Source organism: Pseudophryne corroboree, chromosome 6 (genome assembly GCF_028390025.1).
Source record: "Pseudophryne corroboree isolate aPseCor3 chromosome 6, aPseCor3.hap2, whole genome shotgun sequence".
In the NCBI taxonomy this organism is placed as follows: domain Eukaryota; kingdom Metazoa; phylum Chordata; class Amphibia; order Anura; family Myobatrachidae; genus Pseudophryne; species Pseudophryne corroboree.
The window spans coordinates 406,301,700-406,328,542 of NC_086449.1; the positions used below are offsets into that span (position 1 = coordinate 406,301,700).

The 26,843-nt window shown below is 46.9% G+C and overlaps 1 protein-coding gene across 4 annotated transcripts in view; it reads right to left on the minus strand.

Annotated features, from left to right (window-relative positions):
• The window catches only part of BEND7 (BEN domain containing 7), a 218,343-nt gene that overhangs the window by 137,547 nt on the left and 53,953 nt on the right, over positions 1 to 26,843 (minus strand). The gene's annotated exons all lie outside the window — the stretch shown is intronic.

Consider the following 26,843-nt stretch of genomic DNA (forward strand, 5'->3'; position numbering starts at 1 on the left):
ACTAAGTATATCTGCTTTCAATTCACATTCTTTCAATTTCAGTAAAAAGCAGTTTAATGGCCATTTTGGGTAGATGGTCTTTGTCATGTAAGGAGAAATAAGCAAACTATTACTATTTTGTGTGGGTACTATATAACTCATTACTGATATTGATGTTAGGATGGGACCAGCCCAAAACGTGCCAAAACAGGTTTAGCAGCGAGGGGGTTAGGGAACACTATAAAAGTGCATATACAGAAGGAAGAATGACTATGAGCACCAGGCTGCTCACAACCAACAGTAAGACATACTCTACATGTTCTGAGGGTGTCACATCAACAGGTCACAAGAAGTGAACATGACCTGTTAGTGGCACCCGAAGATAGTGGTTGAGAACCCCTGGTTTGGGAGGTAGTGGCATGTGTGATGTCATTTCACTACAGCACTGCCCACTACCATGCCACAAAATCCCCAAACATTGCTCTCTCATACTAAGGTCTGCTGAAAATAAAACAGCGTTGCAGATATTAACGCCTGCTGAGCAGAGTTCTCCTTCAGCAAGGAATTCTGCTGCAGCCCTGCAATGATTGGCATCTGGCTGGCTCAGAATGTAGATTACATTTAATTCTCTCATGGTTGGATTAGCAGCAGAGGAAGAGAGATGAGGGGGTCTTTATAATAAGAGCATACATGCATTTTCTCTGTTTCCTCAGGCTTTGGGTTGTCTGTCTGGTAAGTAGCTGTACAAAACAGAGTAGCCTAATTACTTGAGAAGTGCTGCTTAAGTGTGATAAATAGAAAACCCACACAAGTACTGTAGGTATGCAAGATGGAGCATATGAACACAGACATTATTTAATGCTGATTTTATTTATTTTGATCACGTTAAAGCTACACTACCACCTAGAGAACTGTTTTGCTAACCCTGGCTCCTATAACAGTATACGGTCTTTAGGTCAACAGCACTTAGATTGCCACTCAGTAGACCAGACCCAACACATAACCTTCAATGCTTCCCTATCCAATTACATCCTCTCTGTACAGTCCACATAACCTCACATATTTTGTTTTCGAACATTGCGGGGTGACCATATCATACAACCCATTAAGAACCTAGCAATCTGGTGGACATTTATGCAATAGGCAGGGCCGTAACTAGGGGGGGGGCTAAGGGGTCACGTGCCCCGGGCGCAGGAGTTCAGGGGGCGCGGGGAACGTTACCTGGCTACCTCGTCCAGCTGCTCCACCTCTCCCGCCACCCGCGATTGCCTCCCGCACATGGTACTGTGCCGCTGCAGCCACTGCCGTGACAGTCAGCGGCAGCCAGCCTGCTTCTGCCGCTGCTGTCATTAACCGTCCCCAGCATGCAAGAGTTTCCAGCCGCTCGTCACCGCCAGTCCCCCGCCGCCAGTGAAGACACATGTTAACTAGGCAGTAACTCTGGGGGCAGGAGGCAGCGCTCATGCTGGGAGCTACCAAGAAGCAGATGAGCTCCTCTTGGTCACCCGGGAGCACAGCCAGTAGTCATCACAGTTGATCAGGAGCTTCCCCTGGGACTTCCCTGAAGGTGTGAGTGGAGGCACTGGTGCGCCCATGACCCAGCGAGCAGCATAGTTGTTGCAGCGTTGGCCTCCACTGATTCTCCATTGAGGTATATATATATATATATATATATATATATCTCCTTGAATGTTATCCACTTTAGATTATGCGAGCATCTATCTATTTTATTGAGTGCTACAGCACATTAATGCATGATGCTGAGTAACTAATAATTACACCTAACAATAAAGTAGATAAGTAGATAGATGCTCACATAATCTAAAGTGGATAACATTCAAGGATATATATATATATATATATATATATATATAACGTTAATGTAGTCCCCTGGGTGTAGCTATGTACACTCAACCACCCTCCAGGGACCAGGCGGCACTCCACGGATTTTTGGAAAATAGCTTTTATAAATTAAGTCAAAAGTTCAATACATAGTGCAAAAAACAAACCGACGTTTCAACGCCTCACAGGCGTTTTTTTCAAGGTGCACAGTGCTAAAAGGATAAAGACAAACAAACTGTGCACCTTGAAAAAAACGCCTGTGAGGCGTTGAAACGTCGGTTTGTTTTTTGCACTATGTATTGAACTTTTGACTTAATTTATAAAAGCTATTTTCCAAAAATCCGTGGAGTGCCGCCTGGTCCCTGGAGGGTGGTTGAGTGTACATAGCTACACCCAGGGGACTACATTAACGTTATTTCCTGCATTGGAAGGCACCCCGGTGGTTGATTATACTGAGAGTGCCGGCTATTTTACTTCTTGTTTTATATATATATATATATATATATATATATATATATATTGTTGTGCTTTTTGACATGAATACATATGTATTTTTGTGCATATCTATACTTCTATATACACACACACACACACACACACACACACACACATTAGGACAGCACTCATAAACTAACTTGTAGATCTTGTATTTTTGTCAAAACTGTAATTATTTATTGTATTCTTAATTTTTATTTTATTTATATATTTATTTATTTATTATTATTATTATATTTTTATTTATTTATGTACTTTTTTGGGGGGGGGGGGGGGGGCTAAATTACTGCCTTGCCCCGGGTGGTACATATCCTAGTTTCGGCCCTGCAATAGGTAGCATTTATCCTTGTGTATCAATGCCTATTTCCCTATAGACTGTAAGCTTGTGAGCAGGGACTTCCTACTTATGTCTGTCTGGTTTTACCCAGTTTTGTTCTATTACTGTTGTTCTAATTGTAAAGCGCAACGGAATATGCTGCATTATATAAGAAACTGCTAATAAATAAATAATAAATAAATTAGGTCGACCACTTGGTCGACATGCATTGGGACGACATGGTCGATGTGGACAAGGTCGACACATGAAAAGGGGCAACATACTTTTTCACTTTTTTATATTTTTTTTACTTTTTCATACTTTTCGATCCACGTGGACTACGATTGGGAATAGTGCACTATTTGGGGTTCCCGGTCACTTTACGGAGAAAACACCACCCAAAAAAATATTAAAACCCATGTCGACCTTTTTCCATGTCGACATGACCACGTTGACCTAGTCACTGTTGATAAATAGTGATCGACCTAATGACTGTCGACCTAGTTACTGTCCACCCTATGTTCCACACCCGCTGTAGCAGGGGGAGCAACTGCATGCAGCCATTTTCCAAGGGGCTGTGTAGGTTCTGTAACTAACAAACCAGTTAGGCTAATCCAGTTGGGTATGAAATGCCGGCATGGTTGGGATGCCGGCGGTCACATGACTCGTCACATCACTTGTGCCCCTTTCCCTACCCTAACCCTCTAGAGGTGTCGGCTAGGGCTTGCCTCCCCCCCTGGTGCCTAACCCTAATCCCCCCTACTGCCTAACTCTAACCCTCCCCGGTCCCTAACCCTAACTCCCACCCCGATACTCACCTTCAGGATGTGGGCTGTCGGTGTCCCGGCGCCGGTCTCCTGAGATGTGCAGGGATTCTGACTTCGGTCACATGACCACTGGCATCCCAAACGCAGGGATGCCAAATGCACCCCAGCTAACCATATTTATGTGCCAGCAGTGAATGGTGTGAGGGGGGGAAACTGATCACCAGCCTCAATGTTGGTTATTGTCTGGAACTGTGAGAGAAATGCAGTAACCCCAGGGCTCCTTAAAAGGCACATTAGGTAAATATTCATGTTGTGGGTAGTAGTAATATTTTATTGTCAATCTTTATAACTTGATCATCTATGTTTCTCATTAGGGCGCAGATGTCTTAAGCACTGGAGAGTGATAAAGTGGAGAGAGAAAAAGTACCAGCTGTCACAAAATGTCCAGGTCTCCTCTGTCGCTGGGATACTTACTGAACAACCTGCTCCAGATTCCAGTTCCGTAATAGGCTCCAGTTGCATCTGACATCTGTGTCATCCTCAGGTCACCCCAGTTGCATTCTGTCTATACAAATGGGTCCCTGGCATTGCTAGGTCGCAAACCACGCCAGCGCCAGGTCCTTGGTGTTGCCATGACAGTCCAGATCACCTGACTGAGAATTAACCAAGCAGAGACCAGCTTGAGCCAGCTGACACCAGCAACCAATCTCAGCACGGCCAGGGGTATATAGCCACAAAACAGGCACTCTCAAATTGCCAGTGCAATGTCTAACCCAGTCCTCACTGGATCAAGTTAGCCTAAACTGTTTGTTTAAAAGCATCGTTTCCAGCAATGTATAGTTTTGCCTATAACTGCACTACCAGTTCCTATTCGATTCTGACTCACAGCCGGTTCCAGTTTGGTTCTGCCTTCCCGGTTCCACTGTGTCAACTATTCTACAGAGCAACTCTGGTCCCTGACCTACAAATCTGGTTCAAGCCTGGTCACAGTACTGTTCTCGCTCTGCATATAGTATTCAGTTCTCCCATCAACTACAAGAACTTCTACAGTTCTTGACCATCTGTAGTACTAACCCAGTTCAAGGAGCTGGTTGGCTGGTATTTTATCTCTCTCCATTTTATGATTCTGCAAGTCTTAGTACATCTGCCCCCAAATATAATGGAGGATGGGGTGCTATTCATGAAAATAAACAGTGCATAAACGCTTACAAACTGCTTTACAGGTGGAATTATGTTCCCAACCAAATACACAAAATGGACTCTTCCTCTCTTCTTGTTGTTGAAGGAATTGTGTGATGGAGGGCACATTTCTTCACATATGGTGGCAATGTCCCAATCTCCGTCCATTTTGGGCGGAAATAGGAAATTTGATAACTTCCCTTATTGGGATCACTCCCATAATCTATCTTTTGCAATCCAAGATCCCTAGGGCCTCTGGTCACCAATCAAAGCTGATCGCCATATATTATCAGCAGCTACATGTCAAATTGGAAGAAACCTTCTGCAACTCTCGCTTCAGCGCGTCCTCCCTAGAATTTGGCACATATACAAAACGGAATACATGTCGAGCATTATCTGTAATACATCCTTGTCATTTACTAAAAAGAAGGACCCCTGAACCTCCTTTTTTTGGGTACAACCCCCCTGTCACTGGGCCTGGCTACCAAGTTAACTCAAGTTTGTCGGTTCTGTTTGAAAGACTTTCCAAATTCAATCAGCCACACATATATGCGTATTGATGGCAGCCTGAATGTACAGCATGGTAGAATATGGTATTTAGGACCTAATTAAGATCTGATCGCAGCAGCAAATTTGTTAGCAAATTGGCAAAACCATGGGCCTAATTCAGACCAGATCGGTGCTGTGCGTTTTTGCACAGCAGCCGATCAGGTCTGAACTGCGCATGCGCCGGTGCCGCAGTGCGCCGTCGCATGCCCGACAGCCGACGGCTGTCTCAGCCCTGCGATCGTCTCTGCCTGATTGACAACGCAGGCGTGCCCGAACTGTTGGGGGTGCGGGCCGCGGCGGCTGCGTGACGTCACACGCAGCCACTGCGACTCTCAAAGTGAAGGGTAGCTCCCTGCCTGCGCACAGGAGCTGCGCTGGTATGGAGCTACTCCTAAAGTACAAAAGCATCGCCGCTGTGTGATGCTTTTGTACTTGTGCGGGGGGGGGGGGGGGGGGGGGTCGGGCCTGACATGTGGGGCAGACTAGCCCTGTGCTGGGCGTCCCCCCACATGTCTGTGTGACTGATCGTAGATGTGCTAAATTTAGCACATCTACGATCAGGTATGTATTAGGCCCCATGTGCACTGCAGATATAACGTGCAGAGAGCAGGGCCGTAACTAGGTGTGTGCCGATGGTGCCTTGCCCACAGCGCAAATGCACTGAGGGCGCACCATCTAGCAACACACCCCTCCGTACGGCCATCATGTCCAGTGAGTACTGAAATCCCGCCACTGCCGCTGAAGGGACGTGGAGCGGTGCCACAGGCGCTATGTGGCAGCACACCCCAGTCCCGTTATCAATCACTGAGAGCCGCGGCCGCCTCTGCAAGGGAGTGGGAGCTGGAGCTCCCGGACATGAGTGTCTGTGAGTGTGAAGCCCTGGATGCCGGATCAACCCCCACCACCTGCCTCCAGCTGCCGCCTCTGCAAGGGATGGGGAGTGGTGCTGCAGGCTGTATGTGGAAGCACAAACCCCCGTCCCGTTATATGGTCACTAAGACCCGCCGCCGCCAGAGGAAGTGGGAGCGCTACCTCAGACGGCAGCTTCCGGACATGAGTGTGTCTGTGTGTGAAGCCCCGGATCGCCCCCACCGCCTGTCTTCAGCTGCCGCCTCAGGTGAAAGACACATACACTCACTCACTCACTTTCTCTCTCTCTCCCCCCCCCCCGCCTAATGTGTAAAAACGGGGACTCTGCTGCCATAATGTGTAAAAACAGGGACTCTTCTGCCGTAATGTGTAAAAACGAAGACCCTGCCTCATGTGTAAAAATGGGGACTCTGCTGCCATAATGTGCAAAAACGGGACCCTGCCTAATATGTAAAAATGGGGACTCTGTCTGCCTAATGTGTAAAAACGGGGACTCTGCCTGCCTAATGTGTAAAAGCGGGGACCCTGGCGTAATGTATAAAAACGGGTGCCCCTGCTGCCGTAATGTGTAAAAACGGGGACCACGCCTAATGTGTAAAAACGGGGACTCTGCTGCCGTAATGTGTAAAAACGGGGACCCTGCCTAATATGCAAAAACGGGGACTCTGCTGCTATAATATGTAAAAACGGGGACCCTGCCTAATGTGTAAAAATGGGGACTCTGCTGCCGTAATGTGTAAAAACGGGGACCCTGCCTAATATGTAAAAACGGGGACTCTGCTGCTATAATATGTAAAAACGGGGACCCTGCCTAATGTGTAAAAACGGGGACTCTGCTGCCGTAATGTGTAAAAACGGGGACCCTGCCGTAATGTGTAAAAACGGGGACCCTGCCTAATGTGTAAAAACGGGGACTCTGCTGCCATAATGTGTAAAACCAGGGGCTCTGCTGCCGTAATGTGTAAAATCGGGGACCCTGCCTAATATGTAAAAACGGAGACTCTGCTGCTATAATATGTAAAAACGGGGACTCTGCTGCCGTAATGTGTAAAAATGGGGACTCTGCCGTAATGTGTAAAAACGGGGACCCTGCCTAATATGTAAAAACGGGGACTCTGCCTGCCTAATGTGTAAAAAAGGGTGACTCTGCGTGCGTAATATGTAAAAAAGGGTGACTCTGCCTGCTGCAATGTGTAAAAAGGGGGACTCTGCTGCCGTGATGTGTAAAAAGGGGGACTCTGCTGCCGTAATGTGTAAAAAAGGGGGACTCTGCTGCCATAATGTGTAAAAGGGGGACTCTGCCTGTAGTACTGTGTAAAAGGGAGACACTGCCCTCCGTACTGTGTAAAAGGGGGACTCTGCATGCCGTACTGTGTAAAAGGGAGCTATGTGGCCACGCCCCTTCCACATGAAGCCACGCCCCTACATTTTTTAGCGCGCACCTGCGGCGCGCATTGGCCCTGTTTTATATGTGGTCTGGGCGCCGATGCTGTTTCTTACACACAGCGCTAAAATGTCTAGTTACGGCACTGGCAGAGAGAGTTATATTTGAGTGGAGTGTATTCAAATTAAAAACTAAATTGCAGTGTAAAAATAAAGCAGCCAGTATTTACCCTGAACAGATACAATATAACCCACCCAAATCTAAAGGCCAGTACTCACTGGCCGATGCGGGAGAGATCAGCACAGCGCGATGTGTGCTGAGCGTGCGGGGGGAGACGGGGGGCCACTCATTTCACCCAATCTAGTCAGATTGCTTAGATTTTAAGCAGCGATCGCTCCGTGAGTACCCCCCTTAACTCTCTCTGCACATGTTATATCTGCCACCCCCCTCCCCCACCCCTGCAGTGCACATGGTTTTGCCCATTAGCTAGCAAATTTGCAGCTGCGACCAGATCTGAATTAGGCCTACTTTCCCCAAAATAAAATGTACTTTTTATTGCAGTTTTGTTTTGGAGGCTATAAAGCTTAGTGTTGTAAAAACACTGCTATTAGACATTCTTTTTTGTTTTGTTTTTAATAAGTCTTTACAAAAATTATTATTATTATTATTATTATTATTATTAAAAGAATTAGAGGTATAAGGATCAAATAGGGTTGAGGTTACCAAAAGGAAAAGAAACAGTAGATAAGATGGGCCAAGTGGTTCTTATCTGCCGTCAAATTTTGTTTCTATGTTTAAATCTAGCAGCCAAGCAAAAGCTCACCACTACAACCAAAATGGTTCATGGGCAAATATTAAGAGGGGTATACTGTACAAAGCTGACTGTCAGAGTTACAGGTGGGGGGTGGGGGGATGGGGCGCAATCTCTAGCACAGCACTGCCTGTGGCCACAGCGAAATGTCATTATGCGTAGGTGCAGCATCTGAATCATAACAATACAGCTACATGTTTTCAGGCACGCATATTATTTTCTGTTTTGGGCCTTTAATTAGCTCACTCTCATACATCTTGAATGACTATTATCTGAAGGCAATTCATTTTTAACAAGGATGACAAACATTTCATTTCAGCCAGTTAAGGACAAATGTATTAGTCAAAGCACATAATGCTACAGGTTATGAATATTAAATAAGTAAGTCAGACAAATAGCATCTGATATGATGTACTATAGCGTATGTATGACCTATTACTGGACTTATAAGATAAGCAATTGCCACTAAAACAATCAGAAATATTAGATTTTCTCCAAGAAGAATTGCTGCAGCGCTAAACAACAATCATAAAAAAAATGTCAGGCCAAATCAGGCCATAACATGAATCTTAACTAGACAGAAAGTATTTTGTTTTACTTACATTGAAGATATAGGGAGAGATTTATCAAAGCTTGGAGAGAGATATAAGTGCCAACCAATCAGCACCTAGCCGTCATTTTACAGTTTGTATTTTAAAAATGACAAAAGCTGACTGATTGGTACTTTATATCTCTCCAAGCTTTAATAAATCTCACCAATAGGCCCTGCTTTATCAAGCCTTGGAGAGTGATAAATTGCACAGTGATAAAGTGCCAACCAATCAGCTCCCAACTGTCATATTTCAAACACAGGGCTAGATGTATCATCACTTGGAATGTGATAAAATGGAGAGTGATAAATGACCAGCCAATCAGGTCCTAACTGCCATGTCACAGGCTGTATTTGAAAAATGTCAGTTAGGAGCTGATTGGCTGGTACTTTTTCACTCTCCATTTTATCACTTTCCAAGCGATGATGCATCTGAGCCACAGCCTGTAACATGACATTTAGGATCTGATTAGATGGTACTTTATCACCTTGCAATTTACCACTCTACAAGGCTTGATGAATCTGGGTGATAATCTGAATTTTATTTAGTAGTGGCTAATCAGCAGCTGCCATGTTTTTGTGTAACACAGTCCTAAATCCCATTACTGGTTTGTGATTTCATGGTCTACTATTGTATCACAATTTAAAAAGACAACAGTCTTGTACATAGCATTTCCAGAATCATTGAAACAGCTCGAGGCTAAATGCATTTGAGCATATATTGCTGAAAAAAGTAAAGGCCCATACACACTAGGTGACATACAGGGCCGGTTCTTTGCCTTGTGGCGCCCCGGGCAAAATATAGGGGCGTGGCTTCAAATGGGGGCGTGGCCACGGCGCTGAAAGAAAAAATAAAATTAAAAAAAATTATACTTACCATCCCCGTTCCTGATCCAGACCGCCTCCGCCGGCGCCGCCGCTCTTCTCCTCTCTTCGATCTATGGGAGAGACGTTATAACGTCTCTCCCATAGAACAGCATAGACACTAGAGGTCAATTATGAGCCCTAGTGTCTGTGCCAGTATGTTGTGCGGTGCGCGATGACGTCATCGCGCATCGCACAGCAAAGGTCCTCTCCATGAAGGGAAACTAGACCGTAGCGTCTAGTTTCCCTTCATGGAGAGGACCTTTGCTGTGCGGTGCGCGATGACGTCATCGCGCACCGCACAACTAAGGTCCTCTCAATGAAGGGAAACTAGACGCTACGCGTCTGGTTCCCTTCAAAGCGGGGGGCACAGCAGGGCACTGCGGGGGGCACAGTGGCGGATCTTGCCCTGGTGCGGCGCCCTCCGGAAGGCGGCGCCCCGGGCAAAAGTACCGCTTGCCAGTGGCAAGAGCCGCCACTGGTGACATAGGGGGTAATTCAGATCTGACCGCTGGGCTGCTAACTTTGCTGTCCTGCGATCAGATAGTTGCCGCCTCCAGGGGGAGTGTAAATTCGTTGTGCAAGTGTGTGATCGCATGTGTTTGCCAAGCTGCGAAAAATAGGATTTTAATACCTACCGGTAAATCCTTTTCTCTTAGTCCGTAGAGGATGCTGGGGTCACATTAGCACCATGGGGTATAGACGGGATCCGCAGGAGACATGGGCACTTTAAGACTTTCAAAGGGTGTGAACTGGCTCCTCCCTCTATGCCCCTCCTCCAGACTCCAGTTATAGGAACTGTGCCCAGGCAGACGGACATTTCGAGGAAAGGATTTATTGTTACACCAAGGTGAGCACCTTACCAGCTCACACCTCCAGTATGCCGCAGAACGTGGCATTTAACAGAATACAAGCCAACGGCATGAACAATTGCAGCAACATGCTGATCAGAACCGTCACACAACAAGTGTGTAACCACAATTAATAACTGCAGATACCGTACGCACTGGGACGGGCGCCCAGCATCCTCTACGGACTAAGAGAAAAGGATTTACCGGTAGGTATTAAAATCCTATTTTCTCATACGTCCTAGAGGATGCTGGGGTCACATTAGAACCATGGGGTTATACCATAGCTCTAGAACGGGCGGGAGAGTGCGGACGACTCTGCAGCACCGAATGACCAAACTTGAGGTCACCATCGGCCAAGGTATCAAACGTGCAAACTTAGCAAAAGTGTTTGCTAAATAGCTGCTCGGCAAAGTAGCAATGCCGAGATCCCCCCGGGCAGCCGCCCAGGACGAACCCACCTTTCTAGTAGAATGGGCCTTCATCTATTTCGGGAACGGCAATCCTGCCGTGGAATGAGCATGCTGAAACGTATCACAGATCCAGCGCGCAATGATCTGCTTGAAAGCAGGACACCCAATCTTGTTGGGAGCATACAGGACAAACAGAGCCTCTGTTTTCCTAATCTGAGCCGTTCTGGCGACATAAATCCTCAAAGCTCTGACCACATCCAGAGACTTTGACTCAACGAAGGCATCAGTGGCCACAAGCACCACAATAGGTTGGTTCATGTGGAAAGATGAAACCACCTGCGGCAGAAATTGTTGACGTGTCCTCAATTCTGCTCTACCTTCATAGAAGTTCAAATAAGGGCTCTTGTGAAACAAGGCCGCTAACTCCGACCCCCGCCTTGCAGAGGCCAAGGCCAACAGGACGACCACTTTCCAAGTGAGGAATTTCAACTCCACCTTCTGTAAAGGTTCAAATCAATGTGATTGAAGAAACTGCAACCCACATTAAGACCCTATGGTGCCACTGGAGGCACAAAAGGAGGTTGGATGTGCAACACGCCTTTCATGAAAGACTGAGCTTCCGGAAGGGATGCCAATTGTTTCTGAAAGAAAACCGATAAATATAAGCCTTCTCCCTGTTGTGACGGGGGAACCAGGACAATGACCTGATTCTGACACAACTTTTGTATTGCGTCGCATACTACCTCCCTGTCCTCCGGAGAATTGGTAAGGCCGATTTGAAAAATCGATGAGGGAAAACGTCTTGAAACTCCAGTTTGTACCCTTGGGACACTATTTGTAAAACCCACGGGTCCAGGTCCGTTTGACTGAAGAGTTTTAGACGTGGCCCCACCGGTGCAGGCTCCCGCAAGAGAGCCCCAGCGTCATGCGGTGGATTTGGCAGAAGCAGAGGATGATGTCTGCTCCTGTGATCTTGAAGAGGCTGCGGACCTCTTCCCTCTTCTCCTCCTCTACCTGCAAAGAAAGGGGAATCCTAAAGTCTTGTGTATCTATTTGGACGGAAATTACTGCATCCGATAATGATGTGTCTTCATCCGTTGTGAGGGAACATAGGGCAAGAAGGCTGACTTACCTGCGGCAGCTGCCGAGGTCAAATTAACTAGGCCGTCGCCAAACCAGGCTTCACCTTCATAGGGAAGAGACTCCATTTCTTCTTGGAGTCAGCATCAGCATTCCATTGGTGAATCCACAACGCCCTTCTAGCCGAGACCGTTATGGAATTGGCCTGTGAACCCAAGAGTCCTATATCCCTAGCAGTCTCACGTAAGTATGCTGCAGTGTCCTTGATATGACTCAACGTAAGGAGTATCCCAACTCTCCCCAGGGTATCTATATCGGATGACAAGGCATCCTACATTTTTTTTTTTTTTTTACTACTACTCACCCCTGCGCCTGTAATGGCAGGTCTAAGTAACGTACCCGTGGTTACATAACTAGAATACAACGTAGCTTCCTGCATACGATCCGCTGGATTTGTGACAGGGCCCCGAGTAGAGCAGGGGGTGACTCCCACTTTATTCTGTCCGCGGTGGGAAATGAATAAACAACCGGAATCCTCTTGGGGATTTGAAACCATCTTGTCAGGGCTGACCCAGACTTTCTCAAACAGAGCATTCAGCACATGAGGTGGAGGTTACCTCATATATATATATTAGTGATGGTATTTAACAGGGGCCGGTGAGGCAATACCTCTGGTTCCAGTTGACCGCACTATTGATTTGTGTTGCTATGCTGCTTGTTTGACTAAGCTGTGAACTCCTTGACAAAGGTCCTGGTGTGGACCGAAACGTTGGCGGAGGAAACCGTTACTTGGAACTGTGAGATTGACCTTTTCATTAAATTTCCATTTCACTTGGTTGATTTAGATCTACAGAGTGCTATTCTTTCCACAGTAGTGTAAAATACTGTATTGTACTTTGGGCTACATCCCCTAGGGGGTGTGACTTTGATGGGCACCCTAGTAGTTGGCTGTGGTTTGTGAGAGTGCAGGGATCTTTGTTTTTATATATATATATATATATATAATAAGAATTTACTTACCGATAATTCTATTTCTCGGAGTCCGTAGTGGATGCTGGGGTTCCTGAAAGGACCATGGGGAATAGCGGCTCCGCAGGAGACAGGGCACAAAAGTAAAGCTTTTACAGGTCAGGTGGTGTGTACTGGCTCCTCCCCCTATGACCCTCCTCCAGACTCCAGTTAGGTACTGTGCCCGGACGAGCGTACACAATAAGGGAGGATTTTGAATCCCGGGTAAGACTCATACCAGCCACACCAATCACACCGTACAACTTGTGATCTAAACCCAGTTAACAGTATGATAACAGAGGAGCCTCTGAAACATGGCTTCCTAAACAATAACCCGAATTAGTTAACAATAACTATGTACAAGTATTGCAGATAATCCGCACTTGGGATGGGCGCCCAGCATCCACTACGGACTCCGAGAAATAGAATTATCGGTAAGTAAATTCTTATTTTCTCTATCGTCCTAAGTGGATGCTGGGGTTCCTGAAAGGACCATGGGGATTATACCAAAGCTCCCAAACGGGCGGGAGAGTGCGGATGACTCTGCAGCACCGAATGAGAGAACTCCAGGTCCTCCTTTGCCAGGGTATCAAATTTGTAAAAATTTACAAACGTGTTCTCCCCTGACCACGTAGCTGCTCGGCAGAGTTGTAATGCCGAGACCCCTCGGGCAGCCGCCCAAGATGAGCCCACCTTCCTTGCGGAATGGGCCTTAACAGATTTAGGCTGTGGCAGGCCTGCCACAGAATGTACAAGTTGAATTTTGTTACAAATCCAACGAGCAATCGACTGCTTAGAAGCAGGTGCACCCAACTTGTTGGGTGCATACAGTATAAACAGCGAGTCAGATTTTCTGACTCCAGCCGTCCTTTAAATGTATATTTTTAAGGCTCTGACAACGTCCAACAACTTGGAGTCCTTCAAGTCGTCTGTAGCCGCAGGCACTACAATAGGCTGGTTCAGGTGAAACGCTGATACCACCTTAGGGAGAAAATGCGGACGCGTCCGCAGCTCTGCCCTATGTCGAATGGAAAATTAAATAAGGGCTTTTATAAGACAAAGCCGCCAGTTCAGATACTCTCCCGGCCGAAGCCAGGGCCAGTAACATAGTCACTTTCCATGTGAGATATTTCAAATCCACATTCTTTAGTGGTTCAAACCAATTGGATTTGAGGAAATCTAAAACTACATTTAGATCCCACGGTGCCACCTTAGGCACCACAGGAGGCTGTATATGCAGTACTCCTTTGATAAAAATCTGGACCTCAGGGACTGAGGCCAATTCTTTTTGGAAGAATATTGATAGGGCCGAAATTTGAACCTTAATAGATCCCAATTTGAGACCCATAGACAATCCTGATTGCAGGAAATGTAGGAAAACGACCCAGTTGAAATTCCTCCATCGGAGCACTCCGCTGCTCGCACCACGCAACATATTTTCGCCAAATACGGCGATAATGCTTCGCGGTGACTTCCTTCCTTGCCTTTATCAAGGTAGGAATGACTTCTTCTGGAATGCCTTTTCCTTTTAGGATCTGGCCTTCAAACGCCATGCCGTCAAACGCAGCCGCGGTAAGTCTTGAAAAAGACAAGGACCCTGCTGAAGCAGGTCCCTTCTCAGAAGTAGAGGCCACGGATCGTCCGTGACCATCTCTTGAAGTTCCGGGTACCAAGTCCTTCTTGGCCAATCCGGAGCCACTAGTCTTACTCCTCTTTGCCGTATAATCCTCAATACCTTTGGTATGAGAGGCAGAGGAGGAAACACCTATACCGACTGGTACACCCAATGTGTTACCAGCGCGTCCACAGCTATTGCCTGCGGATCTCTTGACCTGGCGCAATACCTGTCCAGTGTCTTGTTGAGGCGAGACGCCATCATGTCCACCATTGGTTTTACCCAACGGTTTAATAGCATGTGGAAAACTTCTGGATGAAGTCCCCACTCTCCCGGGTGAAGGTCGTGTCTGCTGAGGAAGTCTGCTTCCCAGTTGTCCACGCCCGGGATGAATACTGCTGACAGTGCTATCACGTGATTCTCCGCTCAGCGAAGGATCCTGGCAGCTTCTGCCATTGCCCTCCTGCTTCTTGTGCCGCCCTGTCTGTTTACATGGGCGACTGCCGTGATGTTGTCCGACTGGATCAACACCGGTCTTCCTTGAAGCAGAGGTTTCGCCTGGCTTAGAGCATTGTAGATTGCTCTTAGTTCCAGAATGCTTATGTGAAGAGACTTTTTCAGGCTCGACCACACTCCCTGGAAATTTCTTCCCTGTGTGACTGCTCCCCAGCCTCTCAGGCTGGCATCCGTGGTCACCAGGATCCAATCCTGCATGCCGAATCTGCGGCCCTCCAATAGATGAGCCTCCTGCAACCACCACAGAAGGGATACCCTTGTCCTCGGCGACAGGGTTATCCGCAGGTGCATCTGAAGATGCGACCCTGACCATTTGTCCAACAGATCCCTTTGCATGGAATCTGCCGAAAGGGATTGCTTCGTAAGAAGCTACCATTTTTTCCCAGGACTCTTGTGCATTGATGTACAGACACCTTTCCTGGTTTTAGGAGGTTCCTGACCAGGTCAGATAACTCCTTGGCTTTTTCTTCGGGAAGAAAAACCTTTTTCTGAACTGTGTCCAGAATCATCCCCAGGAACAGCAGACGAGTTGTCGGCATTAATTGGGATTTTGGAATATTCAGAATCCATCCGTGCTGTTTTAGCACCTCTTGAGATAGTGCTAAACCCATCTCTAGCTGTTCTCTGGACCTTGCCCTTATTAGGAGATCGTCCAAGTATGGGATAATTAATACGCCTTTTCTTCGAAGAAGAAATATTATCTCGGCCATTACCTTTGTAAAGACCCGAGATGCCGTGGACAAACCAAACGGCAGCGTCTGAAACTGATAGTGACAGTTTTGTACAACGAACCTGAGGTACCCCTGGTGTGAGGGGTAATTGGAACGTGGAGATACGCATCCTTGATGTCCAAGGATACCATAAAGTCCCCTTCTTCCAGGTTCGCTATCACTGCTCTGAGTGACTCCATCTTGAACTTGAACTTCTTTATGTACAGGTTCAAGGACTTCAGATTTAGAATAGGCCTTACCGAGCCATCCGGCTTCGGTACCACAAAAAGAGTGGAATAATACCCCTTCCCTTGTTGTAGAAGAGGTACCTTGACTATCACCTGCTGAGAATACAGCTTGTGAATGGCTTCCAAAACCGTCTCCCTTTCTGAGGGGGACGTTGGTAAAGCAGACTTCAGGAAACGGCGAGGTGGCTCTGTCTCTAATTTCAACCTGTACCCCTGAGATATTATCTGCAGGATCCAGGGATTTACCTGCGAGTGAGCCCACTGCGCGCTGTAATTCTTGAGACGACCGCCTACCGCCCCCGAGTCCGCTTGCGAAGCCCCAGCGTCATTCCTCTGCCTCGTGGCAGATATGAATAGCCCTTTGCTCTCTTATTTTTAAAGGAACGAAAGGGCTGCGGTTGAATGTTGGGGAGTGACTTGAGGTAGAAAGGTGGATTTCCCGGCCGTAGCCGTGGCCACCAAATCCGATAGACCGACCCCAAATAACTCCTCTACGCATCGCCTGTCCACTGTCGTGTCCATAAAGCTCTTCTGGCCGAAATGAACATAGCACTTACCCGTGATGCCAGTGTGCAGATATCTCTCTGTGCATCACGCATATAAAGAAATGCATCCTTTATTTGTTCTAACGACAGTAAAATATTGTCCCTGTCCAGGGTATCAATATTTTCGATCAGGGACTCTGACCAAACTACCCCAGCACTGCACATCCAGGCAGTCGCAATATCTGGTCGTAGTATAACACCTGCATGTGTGTATATACCTTTTTGGATATTTTCCATCCTCCTATCTGATGGATCTTTAAGTGCGGCCGTCTCAGGAGAGGGTAACGCCACTTGTTTTGATAAGCGTGTTAGCGCTTTGTCCACCCTAGGAGGTGTTTCCCAGCGCTCCCTAACCTCTGGCGGGAAAGGGTATAAAGCCAATAACTTCTTTGAAATTAGCAGTTTTTTTATCGGGGCACCCCACGCTTCATCACACACGTCATTTAATTCTTCTGATTCGGTAAAAACTACTGGTAGTTTTTTCACACCCCACATAATACCCTGTTTAGTGGTACCTGTAGTATCAGCTAAATGTAACATCTCCTTTATTGCCAAAATCATATAACGTGTGGCCCTACTGGAAAATACGGTTAATTCGTCACCTTCACCACCGGAATCAGTGCCTGTGTCTGGGTCTGTGTCGACCGACTGAGGCAAGGGGCGTTTTACAGCCCCTGACGGTATTTGAGGCGCCTGGACAGGCACTAATTGAGTGTCCGGCCGCCTCATGTCGGCAAACGACTGCTTAAGCGAGTTGACGCTATCCCGTAATTCCACAAATAAAGGCATCCATTCTGGTGTCGACCCCCTAGGAGGTGACATCCTCATATTTGGCAATTGCTCCGCCTCCACACCAATAACGTCCTCATACATGTCGACACACACGTACCGACACACAGCAGACACACAGGGAATGCTCTATACGAAGACAGGACCCACTAGCCCTTTGGGGAGACAGAGGGAGAGTCTGCCAGCACACACCAAAAAGCGCTATATATGACAGGGATAGCCTTATGATTAAGTGCTCCCTTATAGCTGCTTTTATATTAATATATTGCCATTTATTTTGCCCCCCCTCTCTGTTATACCCTGTTTCTGTAGTGCAGTGCAGGGGAGAGACCTGGGAGCCTTCCTGACCAGCGGAGCTGTGACAGAAAATGGCGCCGTGTGCTGAGGAGATAGGCCCGCCCCTTTTTCGGCGGGCTCGTCTCCCGCTATTTAGTACATTTAGGCAGGGGTAAATATCTCCATATAGCCTCTGGGGCTATATGTGAGGTATTTTTAGCCTTTTTAAAGGTTTTCATTTGCCTCCCAGGGCGCCCCCCCCCAGCGCCCTGCACCCTCAGTGACTGCCGTGTGAAGTGTGCTGAGAGGAAAATGGCGCACAGCTGCAGTGCTGTGCGCTACCTTAAGAAGACTGCAGGAGTCTTCAGCCGCCGATTCTGGACCTCTTCTTGCTTCAGCATCTGTGAGGGGGCCGGCGGCGTGGCTCCGGTGACCATCCAGGCTGTACCTGTGATCGTCCCTCTGGAGTTCATGTCCAGTAGCCAAGAAGCCAATCCATCCTGCACGCAGGTGAGTTCACTTCTTCTCCCCTCTGTCCCTCGTTGCAGTGATCCTGTTGCCAGCAGGAATCACTGTAAAATAAAAAACCTAAGCTAAACTCTCTAAGCAGCTCTTTATGAGAGCCACCTAGAATTGCACCCTTCTCGGCCGGGCACAAAAATCTAACTGGAGTCTGGAGGAGGGTCATAGGGGGAGGAGCCAGTACACACCACCTGACCTGTAAAAGCTTTACTTTTGTGCCCTGTCTCCTGCGGAGCCGCTATTCCCCATGGTCCTTTCAGGAACCCCAGCATCCACTTAGGACGATAGAGAAATATATATATATATATATATATATATATATACATAGACCCCATTTGTCAGGAACAGCAGGGTCCTCAGGGACGTTAATACGTTCTTAATATCCACAATCATGTACTGAATGCTCTTTGCCAATATTGGATCTAATCAGGAAACATTATGGTCGACATAGGAATCCGTATCCGTGTCGGTATCAGTAGTAACTGGGCAAAATAACATTTGTGCGACCCCGAGGGCCTGAGGGAAAAGAAGCATAGATTTTCTCCACATCTGTGTCCGGGACACATATTTATTCTGATATGAATCATATTATCAATCAAACTTACACCCAGTCAGTTAACGGTGGTGCCGACAGGGTCACCACCACATGTCTGCGTCCCCAATATAGTTTCCTCTTAGGAAAACCATTCAGCCACCGACATGTTGACCCACGTATACCAATTACCCACAGACACACTGGCTTATGGGGGACAGACCGCTTTCATTATATATCTATACATATATATACCTATTTATATATACAGTAAATCTGTCAGAGGGACACAGAGGATTTTTCAGCTCACAATTCAGCGCCAAAAGTATACAGTCTGGGAAATAATAAATTCTACAGTGACAGACTTGTAGCGCTTTTAGTTTAATATCATACACCGAAATTGCTGCGCTCCCCCCCCCCGTTTTGCACCCTGATCTTGTCAGCAGTGAAGGTAGGACCAGCGTCTCTCTGAGGAGAAAACATGGCGCCGAGCAGTGTGCTGGTGAGGTGAGGAAGAAGCCCCGCCCGCCGTAATGGCGCGCTTCTATCCCACTCAGAAATAATTAATCACGCTGGCGGGGTAAGGACAGTGTCCGCTTTTGCCAGCCTTATTGTGAGGAATTTATGCTGCCCAGGGCGCTCCCCCCCCCGCACCCTGCAGTGACTTGTTTGTGTGGGAGCATGGCGCGCAGCGTTCCGCTCGCTGCGCGGTACCTCATAATGCCGTCACTGGAGAAGAAGTCTTCTTTTCTTCTGCTACTCACCTGTCTTCTGACTTCTGGCTCTGTAAGGGGGTGACGGCAGGCTGTGGGAGTGAGCATCTAGGCGTACCCAGCGATCATCACCCTCAGGAGCTAATGGTGTCCTGTCAGCCAGCAGCAGAGCCATTGAACTCACTAGAAGTTGGTCATACTTCTCTCCCCTAAGTCCCATGAAGCAGGGAGACTGTTGCCAGCAGCCTCCCTGAACATAAAAAAACCTAACATAAGTCTTTTCAGAGAAACTCAGTAGAGCTCCCCTGTAGTGCATCCAGTCTCCCTGGGCACAATTCTAAAACTGGAGTCTGGAGGAGGGGCAAAGAGAGAGGAGCCAGTTCACACCCTTTGAAAGTCTTATAGTGCCCATGTCTCCTGCGGATCCCGTCTATACCCCATGGTTCTAATGTGACCCCAGCATCCTCTAGGACGTATGAGAAATTCAGTGTGCGCAGTCTGTGCGCAGCCCAGGACTTACTCCTCCAGTGCGATGAGAACAGGCTGATCGGGGCCAGAGCTGACATCAGACACCCTCTCTGATAACAATGGTGGTCATTCCGAGTTGTTCGCTCGGTAATTTTCTTCGCATCGCAGCGATTTTCCGCTAATTGCGCATGCGCAATGTTCGCACTGCGACTGCGCCAAGTAAATTTGCTATGAAGATTGGTATTTTACTCACGGCATTACGAGATTTTTTCTTCGTACTGGAGATCGGAGTGTGATTGACAGGAAGTGGGTGTTTCTGGGCGGAAACTGGCCGTTTTATGGGAGTGTGTGAAAAAACGCTACCGTTTCTGGGAAAAACGCGGGAGTGGCTGGAGAAACGGAGGAGTGTCTGGGCGAACGCTGGGTGTGTTTGTGACGTCAAACCAGGAACGACAAGCACTGAACTGATTGCACTGGAAGAGTAAGTCTCGAGCTACTCAGAAACTGCACAGAGAAGTCTTTTCGCAATATTGCGAATCTTTCGTTCGCAATTTTGATAAGCTAAGATTCACTCCCAGTAGGCGGCGGCTTAGCGTGTGCAATGCTGCTAAAAGCAGCTTGCGAGCGAACAACTCGGAATGAGGGCCAATGTGTGTTCCCTAATGCACACTGAGTGAAAAATAATACTACATAATAATTAGATAATACGGAGATCTTAGTTGCGTATATCTGCAGATATAGGGTTAAGCCCCCAGGCCGATCGACAAGGCTTCTCCGTCACTGGGGGTCCCAAATACTAGGTATGGGTCCGGGGTGCAGGACCCCATCACGTCGGCACAGGTCGGCTACCCCAGGTCAGCACACAGGTGAAAATTAATAAGAAGCACAGAAGTGCTATGTAAGTGGTATGATTAAAATAATACAAAAATATATACAAAGTGATAGGGAAAATCATAAGTGTTAATAAATCATAAAGTGTTATTAACACTTATGATTTTCCCTATCGCTTTGTATATATTTTTGTATTATTTTAATCACACCACTTACATAGCACTTCTGTGCTTCTTATTAACCCTTATTAATTTTCACCTGTGTGCTGACCTGGGGTAGCCGACCTGTGCCGACGTGATGGGGTCCTGCACCCCGGACCCATACCTAGTATTAGGGACCCCCAGTGACGGAGAAGCCTTGTCGATCGGCCTGGGGGCTTAACCCTATATCTGCAGATATACGCAACTAAGATCTCCGTATTATCTGATTATTATGTAGTATTATTATTTTTCACTCAGTGTGCATTAGGGAACACAAATTGTTTTTTCTTCCACAGAATTACCCCTCCCTTTTAGCACCTGAGTGAAATCACAATCTGATTGAGCAGCTCACCATCATATGTGCATTACCCTCCCTGATAACGCTTGGTAACACCTGCGTTTTTCTGGACACTCCCTGTAAATGGTCAGTTGCCACCGGGTGGTCTTCAGTATGCCGACTGACGGGATCCTGGCGCACAGTATACCGGCGCCGGAATCCCGACAGCCGCCATACCGACACTTATTCTCCCTCGTGGGGGTCCACGACCCCCCTGGAGGGAGAATAAAATAGCGCGAATAAAATAGCGCGCCACCATGCCCGTAGCGTGGCGAGCGCAGCGAGCCCGCAAGGGGCTCATTTGCGCTCGCCATGCTGTCGGTAAGCCGGCGGTCGGGCTCCCAGCGCCGGTATGCATACCATACTGAACTCGTTGCCACCCACAAATGGCCTCCTCCTGTCAATCACCTTGCGAACGCCCGTACAAACAGATTTTTCGCACCATACCGTCGCTGACTGGTGATGCCCGTTGTTGTTGTCCGAAGCGCATGCGCATTGCGTTGCATACATATGTACAGTTAGGACCCGATCGCCGATGTGCGAAAACGTACAGCAGCGATCAGATCTGAATCACCCCTATAGTAAGCTTTATCGCTCATTTTTACCCTCCTTAACGATATTGCTTACTATATCGCCCAGTGTGTATGCTGCAAACGACGGCCGATGCACGGTCACGGGGGTTGTTAACGACCCCCTCTGTGGGCTGTGCATGCAGCTCAATCTGATGATATTGTCATATGCTGCATGTTCGGGCTGGCCGCGGCTAAAGATACCGCACAGTGTGTATGCCCACATTGGGGGGCCCGGCCTGGGAGGGGACACACTTGGCAATGTCGCTCCTGGAGCCAACTGACTAATATGTATGCACCTAAAGCGTACACCAGTGTCTGATAGATGTGTTTTCATATGTTATTTATAAATACTTAAAGGAACCCATCTCACAAAATGTAAAAAGTCATCAGGATGGAAGGAGAGTCTCCTAAACTCACCTGAAGTAGGGCAGCAGGAATTTCTGCTGCCCTGGTACCTCCCTATTCCAGAGTAATTTATAAAAAACAAGCTATATCACCTCTTCAACTGAAAACACATACAAACAGATAAACGAAAAACATGTGTAAAGTAACCAGAGGAGACCTATTAGTAGTGAGTCCCAAGATTTGAATGCCCTCATTACCTCACAGAGGGCCCGATTCAGAGGTGGACACATCGCCGATATTTGCTACTGCGCATGTCAAAAAAAATCTAGGAAACCATTACTGCACACGTGTGAACCATGGTGTGCGATGGAGTGCACATTTGCATACAACATAGCTATTACTTGAGACGGCTTCTGTGATCCATGGACTGATACGGATAGAGACTGGGAGGTGACCTAAAGTCTTCACAAGAGGAGGAAACGTCATAAGCATGGTATGGGAATGTCATGGGCGTGTTTCAGCATGTGATTGCGATCACTTATGCAGCTTTGCGGCCACTGTGGCCATATGTTAAGAAAGTTACAAGGTAGACTCCAGGCAAGGGCTGCTTGAGGAGTCGAATTTGCATCGTTGGTATAGTAATTGGATCCCCCACCGGTGGGGCCCACACCACACACCCTGCACCCATTATTTTTAATACTTACCCTCCAGAGTCCCGCGGTGCAGCAGCAGCGCTGCAGAAATCACTGGGAAAATGGTGAAGCACATTCTGGTGTTTCGCGTATGCACAGTAGGAAAATCGCTGAGAAAATGGCCACCGCGCCATTTTCCAGGAGATATGCGCATGCGCTCTTTGCTCTGGGACATCGCTAGGGTCTCAGAGCTACAGCATTGCCGGCTAGAGAGGAGGGGGCCTAGACGAAGCTTGCACACGGGCCTCCTCCTCTCTAGATGTGCCCCTGTTACGCTGGCATTTGCTTATTTGCGCACTTGAGAATCAGGGAGAAATGGCTACTTCTGTGGCCTTGTGTTTTTATATAGCTACATAACTCCTTTGTAACTAATCTTATATTGTACTGTAGGGGTTGTATTATGCCAAATATCTTTGATGACTATCGATCACTTATATTCAGCAGTGGTCTTCAGGAGCATAATGCAAAGCTCTGCACTAGCCCCCCCTCTAGGATCCCACCACTGCAAACCTGACACAAAAAGACATAAAGCATTCGTAGAGCTCAGATCTTTAATTTCTGCTCTCTCATAAAGAATGAAAGAAAATAATTAAACGGAAACAAAGCAATTACAGCAACACATAATTAAATGGTAATAAAATACTTAAATGTTTGTTCTATTTGCCAGTAACTGTTAATTATTATTTTATTTGCCAATGTATTATAACTAGAGATGAGCGGGTTCGGTTTTACTTGGATTTTACATAAACATCACTCTTTTTTTTACAAGATAAGTGTACTGTACATATAAAATATTTCTGTTTACAGATGGGGCTATCAACCTAACCACACCAAAATACATTTTCTTCGTTTGACTCAAAATGTGTCTCACATCCACACTCGTTAACTGCTCTCATTCACAGTTACAGAATTGTGGAATTACCTCCATTGCACAACAAAACTTTCTTCCAGGCATTGTGAAGTGATGGGTGGAGCCAGGATTCAACACAAAGAGCGTCATCATCTGTCTGTCCCGCCCATTTCACTCGGGACGAGGGCGGCTGCAGTTGGTGCCTCCAGGAGCTTTATCCACTCTTACAGGCAGCCAGAAGCGTCACCCTATTTTCGAGAGCCTGCCACACGATCCAGAAGGAAAAAAACAACCCTTCTGGCAATCTTATCAAATTACAAATCCAACTATATAATTTCCATAAACTGTTCTACACAATGGTATAGATGTGTCCCACTGGCACATCAGGTGTAGGTGCTGGGATAGTATGTTTGTTCCCAGTGCCGGAAGTGTGGCAGGCCATCTGGCACTGGGACCAGGTGTCGGCACCCAGCTCCAGTGGTGCAGTGGTCCTTAGTGGCTGGCACTGGGACAGGGTTTCTGTTACCAGTGACGGTCAAAAGCGGTAAAAGCATCGGGCGTTTGAATTTGGCACTGTCCTTGAGCTAACACGGCTTGTGGATCAGTAGCCAATAGGAAGCGGCCATGTCATAGCTCGGCCCCCTCGCAACATCTTATATTAGGCATTGCAGAGTTGGAAGTCAGTTTGGTGGCCGGGAGGGAGGAGAGAAGAACTCCAGAAGAAAAGAAGAGGGAAGAGCTGGCCCAGAAATCAGCCCTGGCGGAGGGCCGTGGGCAGCACCAGTGGCAAGAAGAAAGGAAGAAGCAGTGGCCGGCCTTGAGGATGGTAGCAGATGTCAGGAGGTGGCAGCAGAAGAAGCTGAGGACCAGAGAGTGCTGCTGGTGGGGGAAGCAAAAGAGCTATGAATGAAGCTCCCCAATTCAGCCTCTTCCACCGTTACAGGTAGGTCCTCGGTGATGCCTACTGTTAACTCCTTCCTAGACCACCAGGTGTCAGGCACTAGGCCTGTACCACATGTTGGCTGGCAGTGAGCCTGTGTTGCAGATTAAGTGACCTTGGACAGTACGCCCATGTCACTTAAAGTATAGTCATTAGAAAACATGTGCAGCAGTTAGGCAAGCCACATGCCTGAGCCCTAAATTAGAGTGATCCTGGGCATTAGGCCCAAATCACTTCACATGATCTGTTGGTTAGGCAGGAAATGTGCCTGAGAGACAGTACCATGTGTTATCCTATATAATGGTCATTCTTATATTGTATCCGTGCAGGGTAAATTGTACACTAGATTGCAGATTGTGTTTCACTACACTCACTGTTAACGTATGTTAGGTCAGTGAGTTGAGGGCCTTGTTTATTATAGTTGTGTTAGTTAGGACAGCTAGTCCCACACCTAAGTTACGATTAGGTCCTGAAGGCTGTGGTGTTTACTGTCTTTTTACAGGGACTTGTAAGAAAGCATGTGGGACAAAGTTCAAGAGCAACACTGGTGAGAACCATCTTTGTCTGTCACTTTCTGTCTATATTTCTTCTGGGTTGACAGTGGACCTTGCACTCTGGTGCAAGGTCAAATCTTCACCTGCTGCCCATAGATGGAATCTATGATCTGATGCCAAAAGTGCTAGTGAGGATTTTTGAAGTTTGGGTCTGGTAAGGCGTTGCGGTCTTCAAAGGTAGGACGGCGCTCACATTTTGTCCTTCCTCCTAGACCTCCTGCTTTGTACCCAGCCTACATACCAGGACCGTCCGTTGTAAGAATCAGGTAGGCCATCACCTACACCTGCATGGCAGCATGCAACACCATCCCACCACACCCCTTTTACACAATTACCTCCCATTCACACAATACACACATATAATTTGACTTATGTTCTGTTTCTACGCTCACACAACTAACTGACCCCAGGCCAACACTGCTGTGCAACTAGATCATGCAGTCCACCAAGAATGTTTACAATTTGGCTGGACCAAACTGAAATATGTAGCACTTATCCTCCTATATAAAATTCCTACAGAGGCTTCTCACCTCTTTGTCTGACTTTTATTTCCCATTTGCATTTTTTTACATTGATTGTTCACAATTGTACAACAAAATGGAATATGTTGGTGCTATATAAACAAATGTTTGCAAATATAGTATGCTCATCTTTGCTCTAAGCTAGCCTTATTTAAGTTTATGTTTTTAATGCCACCTCTGAATTATCTAAACTTGCATCATTTTTTGGGCTTTTCAGTAATAACCATTAACTTTTTGCGAGTGGACACATTGGGCGGAATTCAATTGTTTGAAAAGTCGGTTGGGTGTCTGTTTTTTCCTGTCTACTAAATAGGAAAAAAACAGACTCCCAACTGACTTTTCAAACAATTGACTGCATCATCAAAATACTAATTAGCCCGCTATGTAATGTTCACTAGTATGCTGCATACATCTAACTGTACAAGTATTTAATATGTCCATATTCATTGCATTAGTGAATTATGGGGGTTATTCAGGTTTGTTAGCAACCCAAAAAAGCAAGTAACTGGGCAAAACCATCTTGCACTGCAGGTGGGGCAGATGTAACATGTACATAGACATTTAGATTTGAGTGGGCTATTTTGTTTCTGTGCAGGGTAAATACTGGCTGCTTAATTTTTACACTGCAATTTAGATTTCAGTTTGAACACACCCCACCCAAATCTAACTCTCTCTCTGCACATGTAACATCTGCCCCACCTGCAGTACACATGGTTTTGCCAAGGTGGTTGCTTTTTTGGTTTGCTAACAAACCTGAATAAGGCCCTATATTGTCAAATATTTCTCAGTTGCCAGATAGTGACCATAATTCAGAGACAGACCACTAAATAAAATAAAAATGTGTGTGAACTTTTTTTAATTTTTCTGCTTCAGATGCCAGCTGGCTGGCCATCCAACTGACCGATCTGTTAAGCATACATATCAAGCATACCAATCGGCTGCTCAATATGTCTGGCAAGACATAACAACTGGGCGGGCACTTAAATGTTGCAAGTGTCATTGGATCCTGCAGCCAGGATAATGGGGTCGGTAGGCCAGTCACTCGTACACACAGGCGGATGTACCGATATATC